This window comes from Lutra lutra, unplaced genomic scaffold (genome assembly GCF_902655055.1).
Source record: "Lutra lutra unplaced genomic scaffold, mLutLut1.2, whole genome shotgun sequence".
In the NCBI taxonomy this organism is placed as follows: Eukaryota; Metazoa; Chordata; class Mammalia; order Carnivora; family Mustelidae; genus Lutra; species Lutra lutra.
This window is the reverse complement of record NW_025923848.1, coordinates 1,382,975-1,395,532: the sequence shown is the minus strand read 5'-3', so window position 1 is coordinate 1,395,532 and position 12,558 is coordinate 1,382,975.

Sequence of the window (12,558 nt, the reverse complement as noted above, 5' to 3'; positions counted from 1 at the left end):
TTAATGGATAATGATGGATGATCTCTCTTATGTCAGTGCTAGAAAATGGTTTGGTTTCGGGGTGCCTGGGTGGCTCAGTTGGTTAAGCCGCTGCCTTCAGCTCAGGTCATGATCTCAGGGTCCTGGGATCGAGTCCCGCATCAGGCTCTCTGCTCAGCAGGGAGCCTGCTTCTCCCCCTCTCTCTCTGCCTGCCTCTCTGTCTACTTGTGATCTCTCTCTGTCAAATAAATAAATAAATAATTTTAAAAAAGTAAATGGTTTGATTTCTTCTTTGTTGATTTGGATGACTTTAATTTATTTTTGTTGTCTGATTGCTGAGGGTAGGACTTCTAGTACTATGTTGAATAACAGTGATAACAGTGGTGATAATGGACATCCTTGCCATGTTCCTGACATTAGCACAAAAGCTCTCAGTTTTTCTCCATTGAGAGTGATTTTCACTGTGGGTTTATCATAGATGGCTTTGATGATATTGAGGTAGGTGCCCTCTACCATTCCCCACACTTTGAAGAGTTTTGACCAAGAAAAGATGTTGTACGTTGTCAAATGCTTTTTCAGCGTCTGTTGAAAGTATCTTATGGTTCATGTTCTTGCCTTTATTTATGTATTGTAACGCATTGATTGATTTGTGGATGTTGAACCATCCTGGCAGCCCTGGAATAAATCCCACTTGGTCGTGGTGACTAATCCTTCTAATGTACTCTTGGATCCTACTGGCTAGTATTTTGTTGAGAATTTTCACATCTGTGTTCATGAAGGATATTGGTCTGTAATTCTGTTTTATGATGGGGTCTTTGTCTGGTTTTGGGACCAAGTTAATGTTGGCCTCATAAAATGGGTTTGGAAGTTTTCCTTCCATTTATTTTTTTGGGGGGGGGGCATTTTCAGGAGAATAGGTATTAATTCTTCTTTAAATGTCTCGTAGAATTTCCCTGGGAAGCCATCTGGCCCTGGACTCTTGTTTGTTGGGAGATTTTTTGATTACCACTTCAATCTCCTTACTGGTTGTGGGTCTATTCAGGTTTTTTATTTCTTCCTGGTTCAGTTGTTGTAGTCTATACGTCCCTAGGAATGCATCCATTTCTTCCAGACACGTATATTTGCTTCCAGGACATATATTTGCTCATAATATGTTCTTATAATTGTTTGCATTTCTTTGGTGTTGTTTGGGATCTCTCCTCTTTCATTTATGATTTTACTTATTTGGGTCCTTTCTCTTTTTTTGATAAGTCTGGCCAGGGATTTATCAATCATATAAATACTTTCAATGAACTAGCTCATAGTTTCGTTGATTCCTCCCACTGTTTTTTTGTTTGTTGGTTTTGTTTCTATTTCATTGATTTCTGCTCTGATCTGTTATTTCCCTTATCTGGCTGGGTTTAGGCTTCCTTTGCTGTTCTTTCTCCAGCTCCGTTAAGTGTAGGGTTAGGTTGTGTATTTGAGACATTTCTTATTTCTTGAAAAAGGCTTGAATCGCTATGTACTTTCCTCTCAGGACTGCCTTTGCTGTGTTGCACAGATTTTGAACCATTGTGTTTTCATTATCATTTGTTTCCATGAATTTTTTCCATTTTTTAATTTCCTGGTTGACCCATTCATCCTTAAATAGGATGCTCTTTAGCCTGCATGTGTTTGGGTACTTTCCAACTTTCCTCTTGTTATTGAGTTCTAGCTTCAGAGCACTATGGTCGTAAAATATGTGGAGAATGACCCCAAACCTTTCGTACTGATTGAGACTTGATTTGTGACCCAGGATGTGATCTGTTCTGGAGAATGTTCCATGTGCTCTAGAGAAGAATGTGTATTCTGTTACTATGGGATGAAATGCTCTAAATATATCTGTGATGTCCATCTAGTCCAGTGTGTCATTTAAGGCCTTTATTTCCTTGCTGAACTTTTGCATGGATGATCTGTCCATTTCCGTGAGGGGAGTGTTAAAATCCCCTACTATTATAGTATTATTGTTGATGTGTTTCTTTGATTGTGTTGTTAATTGTTTTATATAGTTGGCTGCCTCCATGGTAGGGGTATAGATATTTAAAATTGTTAGATATTCTTGTTGGACAGACCTGTTTGGCATAGTGTCCTTCCTCATCTCTTCTTATAGTCTTTGGCTTAAAAGCTAAATGATCTGATATACGGATTGCCTCCCCAGCTTTCTTTTGATGTCTATTAGCACGGTAAGTTGTTCTCTACTCCTTCACTTTAAATCTGGAGGTGTTTGTGGGTCTAAAATGAGTTTCTTGTAGATCACATATTGATGGGTTTTGTTTTTGTATCCATTCTGATATCCTGTGTCTTTTGATTGGGGCGTTTAGACCATTTGCATTCAGGGTAACTATTGAAAGGGTACATTCCATGTAATATGGAAAGATATGAATTTAGTGCCATTGTATTGCCTGTAAGGTGACTGTTATTGTATATTATCTCTGTTCCTTTCTGGTCTACTACTTGTAGGCTCTCTCTTTGCTTAGAGGACCCATTTCAATATTTCCTGTAGGGCTGATTTAGTGTTTACAAATTCTTTTAGTTTTGGTTTGTCCTGGAATCTTTAGTCTCTCCTTCTATTTTCAATGATAGCCTAGCTGGATATAGTATTCTTGGCTGCATGTTTTCCTCATTTAGTGCTGTGAATATACCATGCCAGTTCTTTCTGGCCTGCCATGCTCTGGGGGTAAGTCTGGTGCCAAAATAATATTTATACCATTGTATGTTACAGACTTCTTGTCCCAAGCTGCTTTCAGGATTTTCTCTTTGTCACTAAGACTTGTAATTTCTACTACTAGATGACAGGGTGTCGTCCTATTGTCTCTGTGCCTTTTGGATTTGATGCTTGTTCCTTTTGCCATATTAAGGAAATTCTCTATAATAATTCTCTCCAATATGCTTTCTGCCCCCCCGTCTCTTCTTCTTCTGGAATCCCAATTATTCTAATTTTTTTCTCTCTTATGCTATCACTTATCTCTCTGATTCTCCCCTCATAGTCCAGCACTTGTTTGTTTCTCTTTTGCTCAGCTTCTTTATTCTCCATCACTTGTTCTGCTATACCACTAATTCTCTCTTCTGTCTCATTTATACTAGCAGTAAAAGCCTCCATTTATTATTGCACCTCATTAATAGCTTTTTAAAATTTCAGCTTGGGGGGCGCCTGGGTGGCTCAGTGGGTTAAGCCGCTGCCTTCGGCTCAGGTCATGATCTCAGGGTCCTGGGATCGAGCCCCGCATCGGGCTCTCTGCTCAGCAGGGAGCCTGCTTCCTCCTCTCTCTCTGCCTGCCTCTCTGCCTACTTGTGATCTCTCTCTGTCAAATAAAAAAAAAAAAATTAAAATTTCAGCTTGGTTTGATTTTAGTTCTTTTATTTCTCCAGAAAGGTCTTTTATTTCTCCAGACAGGGTTTCCCTAATATCTTCTATGCCTTTTTTGAGCCCAGCTAGCACCTTGAGAATCTTCATTCTGAATTCTAGTCTGACACATTACCAATGTCTATATTGATTAGTCCCTAGGCTTCAGTACTTCTTCTTCTTCTTCTACTTTTTTTTTGTGAGTTTTCGCCTTGTCATTTTATCTAGATAAGAATATATGAATGAGAGAATAAAATACTAAAAGGGTGGCAAAGACCCCATAAAAAGCATGCTAACCTAATCAGAAGGGACCCAAAGTCGGTGGGAGAAGAAATGGGGTAAAAATGTTTAAAAAATGGAGATTATATATATATATATATATATATATATATATATATATATTCCCAAAGTATTCATTATACAATATGTGACATTTAAAACTCTTCATGGCTATGTACGTTCTATAACCATTTTATAATCATTAGTCAACATTGATTTTAAAATTTTGCATGATTTGATAATGAAAATGGTAATTCTTTTTTACTAGTTTGTATTTCGTAACTAGTAAGGTTGTATTTTTTTCATGTTTGTTATTGATCTCTTGAATTTTTTTTCAGTTTGTAGGTCTGTGACCTTGAGTCACATATTGATTCTATCTGAACCTTCGTTTCCTTTTCTATAAAACCGAGCCAATAATAAGAACTATGCAAATAATTTGAGACCTACATTAGACAATAAGTGTAAAGTATTTATACAGTGTCCGAGCCACAGTTCAGAATATCACATATCATGACTCTCTTTCCTTCCTTGGAGCTTGTATTACCTACAATATTGAAAATTAATGATCTTTCTGATTACATTAACGATAATATGCTGCTTATTTTTTATATTTTTATTCAGTCTATGTGTAATACCAAGTAATTGTTAGGATCTGTTACTCAGCTTCTTCATTTATGAAGTGGAAATACACATAGTACTTATGGGCTTTTTGTGAAAACTAAGTGGGTTTATGTATGTAATATTCTTGGAACGAGGCTTGGCAGATAGGAAGGACTAAATAAATGTTATTGTTATACTAGAATTTTTATTTCTATTATCATTCATTATTAGTATATGGAAAACACCAAAAAGTTAACATTACAAAATAAAATACACTTCCTGGGCACCTGGATTGCTCAGTGGTTTAAGCCCCTGCTTCAGCTCAGGTCATGATCTCAGGGTCCTGGGATTGAGCCCCACATTGGGCTCTGCTCAGTGGGGAGTCTGCTTCTCCCTCTCCTTTTGCCTGCCTCTCCGCCTACTTGTGATCTTTCCATCAAATAAATAAATAAAATCTTTTTAAAAATACACTTCTTTAAAAAACCTATGGCTTATACCTTCCTTATACCACCTTGTAAGATTTGATTGGAGATCAAGCTGAAGAATGCAATATTCATTGCATTCAATGCAAGATTCATTGCATTGCACAAGTGGATTGTGGAAGGGACACCTGGGAGGCTCAACTGGTTAAGCATCTGACTCTAGGTTTTGTCTCAGGTCATGATCTCAGGATTGTGAGATGAGCCCCATGTCAGCTCCACACTCAGCATGGAATTTATTTGAGTTTATCTCCTTCTCCCTCTGTCCTTCCCATGTTCATGTGCACTTCCCACTCTCTCTCTTTCTAAAATAAATAAAGAAATCTTATTTTTAAAAGAGGACTGTGGAAAATTCAGATTAGGATACATTCTTCTTTAGTTCTTTTATTCAACAAGCACTGCTGGGTATTTTCCCTAAAGATACAAACGTAGTGATCCAAAGGGGCACGTGCACCCGAATGTTTATAGCAGCAATGTCTACAATAGCCAAACTATGGAAAGAACATACATGTCCATCAACAGACGAATGGATAAAGAAGATGTGGTATATATACACAATGGAATACTATGCAGCCATCAAAAGAAAAGAAATCTTGGCATTTGCGATGACGTGGATGGAACTAGAGGGTATCATGCTTAGCGAAATAAGTCAATCGGAGAAAGACAACTATCATATGATCTCCCTGATATTAGGGAGAGGAGATGCAACATGGGGGGTTGAGGGGGTAGGAGAAGAGTAAATGAAACAAGATGGGATTGGGAGGGAGAGAAAACATAAGTGACTCTTAATCTCACAAAACAAACTGAGGGTTGATGGGGGGAGGTGGGTTGGGAGAGGGGGGTGGTGTTATGGATATTGGGGAGGGTATGTGCTACGGTGAGTGCTGTGAAGTGTGTAAACCTGGTGATTCGCAGACCTGTACCCCTGGGGATAAAAATATATGTTTATAAAGCTGTAAAAAAAAAAAAAAAAAAGAAAAAGAAAGGATGAATCCCCAAGTTTTGTAGCAACATGGACGGGACTGGAAGAGATTATGCTGAGTGAAATAAGTCAAGCAGAGAGAGTCAATTATCATATGGTTTCACTTATTTGTGGAGCATAACAAATAGCATGGAGGACAAGGGGAGATGGAGAGGAGAAGGGAGTTGAGGGAAATTGGAAGGGGAGGTGAACCATGAGAGACTATGGACTCTGAAAAACGATCTGAGAATTTTGAAGGGGTGGGGGGTGGGAGGTTGGGGGCACCAGGTGGTGGGTATTGTAGAGGGTACGGATTGCATGGAGCACTGGGTGTGGTGCAAAAATAATGAATACTGTTATGCTGAAAAAATAAAAAAAAATAATAAAAAAATAACAAAATAAAAAAAAAAGAAAATGAAAAAGAAGGAGAAAGAGAAGGAGAAGAAGAAGAAAGAAGAGGAGGAGTAGGAGGATGAAGAGGAGGAGGAGAAGGAGGGAGAGAAATTTGGGACACTACATATAGGACATAGCCTCATGTGAAAATCCTGCTCTGATTTTCATAAGTTTCAGAGAAGGTTTTAGTTGGTCTGAATCAACCTGCCAGTTGCACTTCGGGAATAAGGAGGGAGGCATGCTTCAAAGAGGTTTTTTGATTTGACTTTGAGATGCTTTGAGCATCCACAGTTCTTAGCCTTGAAGGAAGAGGAGGAGCAAAGATGTATGAATTTAACAATGATTAGCACTCCTTCTGAACAATGTCTAAGGACCACCTAGTTAGAAATAATGTATAAATAAACTTTCAGCTGTTCATTTTCAGCTTAAAAGAACTTTGAAAGATATAAATCATGAAAATTATAAGGGACTATTATTTACCATTGATCTATGAACTACAAAAGGGCTAGGACTTTTTCATATGTATATCTAGATACAGAGCTAGCCCCCGGTATAGTGCACTGCACGGAAATGACATTTCGTATTTGTGGAACTTAATTATCCTTTAGTGACCCTGTCTATTTAAGCCTTTACCAATTATTTTTAAAAATAATTTCATGGATATGCTTAGGCTAATAAAATTATATCCCAGAGTGTTCTTTCAAACATATTAACAGATGACAAGAGGAGGCTGACATAATATTGTCTCCATTCTTTCTTAAATAGTAATTTTAAGAAACAATTCTCAATATTTAAAAAAAAAAAAAAAAGACAAGATAGTGACTTGTTGGCCTGGCAGCATATTTGAGTTAATCCAGTAAGTACCTCTTTAAGGATTTCTTCCCAAAGCCACATAACTAAACAAGAAAAAAATAAAACAAGTATTAGTGCGGTTAGGAAATACTTATTAGGTCAAAATGACATATGGTTTCTGTAGTTATAATGTTGCTATCACTCAGTAAGTGGCTGAAGAGATTAGAAATAGTATGAGAATGAAATCCATCAAAATCCTTGAGAAGAACACTGGTAGCAATCTCTTCGACCTCAGGTGCAGCAACTTCTTCTAGAAACATCACCAAAAACAAGGGAAGCAAGGGCAAAAATGAACGATTGGGACTTCCTCAAGATCAAAATCTTTTGCACGACAAAGGAAGCAGTCAACAAAACCCTAAAACAACTGACAGAATGGGAGAAGATATTTGCAAATGACATATCAGATGAAAAGCTAGTATCTACAACATATAAAGAACATATCAAACTCAACACCCAAAGAACAAATAATCCAATAAAGAAATGGGCAGAGGACATGAGTAGACATTTCTGCAAAGAAGACATCCAGATGCCCAACAGACACATGAAAATGTACTCCACATCACTTGGCATTAGGGAAATACAAATCAAAACCACAATGAGATACCACCTCACACCCGTCAGAATGGCTAAAGTTAACAAGTCAGGAAACGACAGCTGCTGGCAAGGATGTGGAGAAAGGGGAACCCTCCTACATTGTTGGTGGGAATGCAAGCTGGTGCAACCACTCTGGAAAACAGCATGGAGGTTCCTCAAAAATTTGAAAATAGAACTACGCGATGACCCAGCAATTGCACTGCTGGGTATTTACTCTAAAGACACAAATGTAGTGATCCTAAGGGGCACGTGCACCTGAATGTTTATAGCAACAATGTCCATAATAGGCAAACTATGGAGAGATCCTAGATGTCCATTAACAGATGAATGGATATAGAAGATGTGGTATATATATACAATGGAATACTATGCAGTCATCAAAAGAAATGAAATCTTGCCATTTTCAATAATGTGGATGGAACTAGAGGGTATTTTTTCTGAGTGAAATAAGTCAATAATAGAAAGATAATTTTCATATGATCTCCCTGAAATGAGGAAGTTGAGAAGCAAAGTGAGGTGTATGGGGGGTAGGGAAGGAAAAAATGAAACAAGATAGGATGTGGAGGGAGACAAAACATAAGAGTCTCAATCTCACAAAACTAACTGAGGGGTGTTGGGGGTAGGGAGGTAGGCAGAGGGTGGTTGGGTTATGGACATTGGGGAATATGTGTGCTATGGTGATTGCTGTGTATTGTGTAAACCTGGCAATTCACAGACCTGCACCCCTGGGGCTAATAATACATTATATGTTAATAAAAACTAAAAAATATAAAAGAAATTAGAAATTGAGCACAATATTACCCACTTTTTAAAAGTAACACAACAGAAAATGTTACCAAGATACTGAGCTTTATCATCTCTAACACTTGTTCTCCTGGTTACTTTTGTTCTGTCTACCCTACGTGACAATGTTTGTTGCTATAGTTAAATCCAGTTTTCATTTTTAGTGCTGCTGCATGCTGCTGAAATGCACAAAGGCTAACGAGACTGTCTCTTTTGGCAAATTTCCTCTATCAGTGTGCAGCCTCAACTTACTTCCCAGAGTGCTTTTTAAAAGTCTAAATGGCATCAAGAATGCTTTGTTTGTGTCTAGTTTTTTTTTTTTTTTTTCAGTCAAATACATTTTCTCACGTATCTGGTAATTGTGTTTTGGGGCAGAGAACTCCCCTTTTAACCCTTATGTATCATTTCTATACAATATGTCATATATGATAACTGGCTGGATATTGAAACTTTGCCTGGTAAGAGTTGATACTTAATGGATCTCATCTTCAAAAGACTTTATGATCTCATCTTCAAAAGACTTTATCTTTGATCATGGGCTTAACAACCTTGAAAAAATTCAGTTTACATATTCAAAGAATCTGGAGCTTATGGATGGACCCAGACAAGTAAATTGCAATATTTATTGCTTTGAAGTGGAATCTATAGGGAAGAAGGATAAATTTATTATATATATGACATATAAATATACTCAGTGACATAAAAATATGTCTATGTATTTAATTCAGTGATATCAATATATATATCTATGTATCGCTATATATAAAATTGAGATTAAATTTCTAAACTTTCAAAACTTTCCCTATTAAATTGCTTTTCTGTTTCAGAAAAATAGTAATACATGTCTAAAAATATACAGTTTCAAACCTGGCATAATCAGGGTCTAAAGTTCTTCAAAGACATATCCGCCAGTATTGAAGAAATATGTGCAAGGTTTGGAGATAGAAATTAGCAAATGGCGTGTGGGGATAAAAAAGCAGTGAGTAATGATAATTCATCTTTAAGCTGACATATTACTTTAATTCCCTTCTCCATGCCTTTCTGTATTCCACCCTATCAATTAGAAAACCTTCATGATTCATTGTCAGAGCCCATAACCTCTTTCAAGGCTCAAGGCACACATCCATCACTGTTTCATTAGATAACTAGAAATATCTTTTTTGGGTAGTCTATCCTGAATAATTCCATCCTAATTTTAAATCCTGTACTTTTCTTTTTTAAATCAACTGCTAAAATTCAAGGTTAGAGAAAATCGAGATTCATATCAGTATTTGTGTGCCAAGGTTTGATGTAGCTGCCAACATTTAATGCATCTGTAAACTACATCTCATATCAAATTCATAGAATTGTAGGGCTTAGACCAAGAAAGATAATGGTGTCAAGTGTCCTCAGATTGTATGCACACCTTTGAAATATTATGACTGCTATAATGTCATATTCAAACATGTTCATAAAAAGGGACAAAATGGTAATCATTGGAACTCTTAAGAGAATGGACATATTTCACCTGAAATAATGAAGATTTGATATATGTAATCTCTTTATTCATGTATCTGAAATATTTCACGTGAAAGAAGGAATAGAAATGTTATTTATGTTTCCAAAAGGAAAGTGCTAGGATGAGTGTGGAGGAGGCAATAATAGGTTCTCAGCTCAACATGAAAGAAAACTTTCTAATAATAAATGTTAAAGAAAAATTATACTGACATATGTCAAAAATGGTAATGAATACTTTTTTCAAGAGTATTACAAAGGGGGTATTGAACAGGGGAGAGAGGTTAGGTTCAACTCCAAATACAGCAAAGACAGCTGGGGACATTTATAGCCAAGAAGCAGAGTGAGGGGTTCAGTGGATGGAAAATTACCAAGAGGGCACAACAAGAACAGGGGATTCTTACTAAAGTTGTGCAATAGGATTCTTACAGAGGACAGAGAGAGGGATTAGATATAAAGGGTGGGTATGTGGAATCTGATCAGCTACCAAGTGTTCTCTGTCAAGTAGACATCCATAAAGGTTGGGGATTCTTGATAAATTGACTTATCAGAATTCTTGATAAATTAGAGCTTATCAGAGATGAGCACAGAGACCTAGCTGAGAAAAGGGTTCAAAGGAGCCTAACTCAAGTCTGGTCAAAGAGAGTCTTTGTCAGTAATTGTCACACCAATCATAGTAATAACATTATCTTTTAAACAAGTGATGACATTGAGGTTTCTGGAGGTTAAACTTCCCAAAGTCACTCACCTAGAGAGCTGGGATTCAAACTCAGAATGCAAGAACCTTAGAGCTCCAACAGTCAACCTGTATCTTAGAATAATCTGCTTTAGAAGTTGAAGAGCTTCTTCTCAGAGTTAGTCTTCAGCTATAGATTACTGAACGAATGATGCTAAAGAAGAATTCCTGAACTGGACAGGAGGAGAAGTCATTGCTGAGGTCTGTTCTAACTTTAAGCTCTCATAGTTTTATGATTGGGATGATTGATTGCTTTCATTTTTAATCTGGACTAGAAGGAATCTCAAATTAGTCTAACATTTCTCCATATCCTTGCCAACACTTGTTATTTGTGGTCTTAAAAAAAAAACAGCCATTCTATTAAATGTGAGGTAATATCTTGTTGTGGAGAACACAGTGACTATAGTTAATAATTGTTGTAACTATAGTTAACAATGCATTGCACATTTGAATGTTGCTAAAAGGATAGACTTTAAGAGTTCTCATCACAAGAAAAAAATGTATAACTATATGTGGTAATGTATGTTAACTTGTTTTATTGTGATGATCACTTCACAGTATGTTGTACATACGAAACTAGTCAAATGTTATGTCAGTCATTTCTATCCCAATAAAATAATAAATGCATATATACAAGCCTACAAAAACTAACATAACAGCCTCATTTTATTTTTTTAAATGTCTATTTTTTTCTTATGAAAAGTGTTTTAATTTTCATAGAATTTTCTTTCTTTAATTTCACAGAATTTAAATTTCATAGAAATTTCACAATAATTTTCTACTTTTCACAGTAATTTTCACAGAAATGGCAGCATTATTTTTTTTAATCAACTGTAGTTGACACTAAATGTTACATTAGTTTCAGGTGTACAAAATAGTGATTTAACAACTCTCCATTGTTCTCTGATCACCACAAGTGGAGTCATTACCTGTATATTACATGACCTATATGTTACAATGCTGTTGACAATTTTCCTTATGCTAAACTTATTCATTCTATACGTGAAAGACTGGATCACCCACTCCCCATCATTTTCTGTTCCCTTTGACAATCATCAATTTGTTCTCTGTATATATGCGTCTGTTCCTTCCCTTTTTAAAAACACACTCATTTTAGAAGTGATAAAACAGAAACTAAGAAACACAAGACGGTTTATGCATGATCATATGGTAGGTTTGTGATAAAACAGATAATAGGCAATACCCCCCAACTCATGGGTCTGAGACTGTGCTTCTCTATTATTTTTTAAGGATTAAACCATACCCAAACATATTGTTAACTAGTTTTCCTTAAACAGGATTTTTTTTTTCATTCTTGAAGAAGTGCAGGAAAGTGCAGTATTGCCTAACACAACCAATACAAAGGATTCCTAACTTTTAAGATCCCCAGAATCTGGTCTTTAACTGACCTTGGAGTCGATGGCTTTTATTCAATGGTAGGGAAAAACGTACCCTGAAGGATTTTCCACTAAATATTATGAGCCCTTTAATTGTTTCCAAAATATCTTCAATTTAAAAGATGATCTACTACTCCAAATGAGGTTGGAAGATAAGTTTCGGTTGGTATGACTATGTTTTTTAAGAGAAAAGAGATTTTTTGGGATAGAAAAATCTCTCAACTTGCAGAAGAGATGAAATACCTCATCTTCCTGCATACTCCCAAGTCATTGACCCAGAAGCCTAAGAACCACAGGCACAACATTTTTTTTTTTAAATCTCAGCTGACTCTAGACATGCTGAGATAATTCCAGGATTCATAAGGTCTTCTCAAATCTAATGCTAAGCATGTATGGAGATTATTTGTTCCAATCAACTGTGTCTATAGGGAACTGCTGGAGTCTCATCTACCATCTCCCAGGAAGGGAGCTATGGTATGAATAACTGAACAATCAGCATAGCAGAGCTCTGCACAGGATACTACTATGTAATGTCTGCTTATGGCTGTTCACTTTCATGGATCGGTATTCAGGAAACCTAAACATCTTGTCTCAATTCAGAAGACAAACTTTTCAGGCCTTCTTTTCCAAAGTAAACTATGGTAGTTTA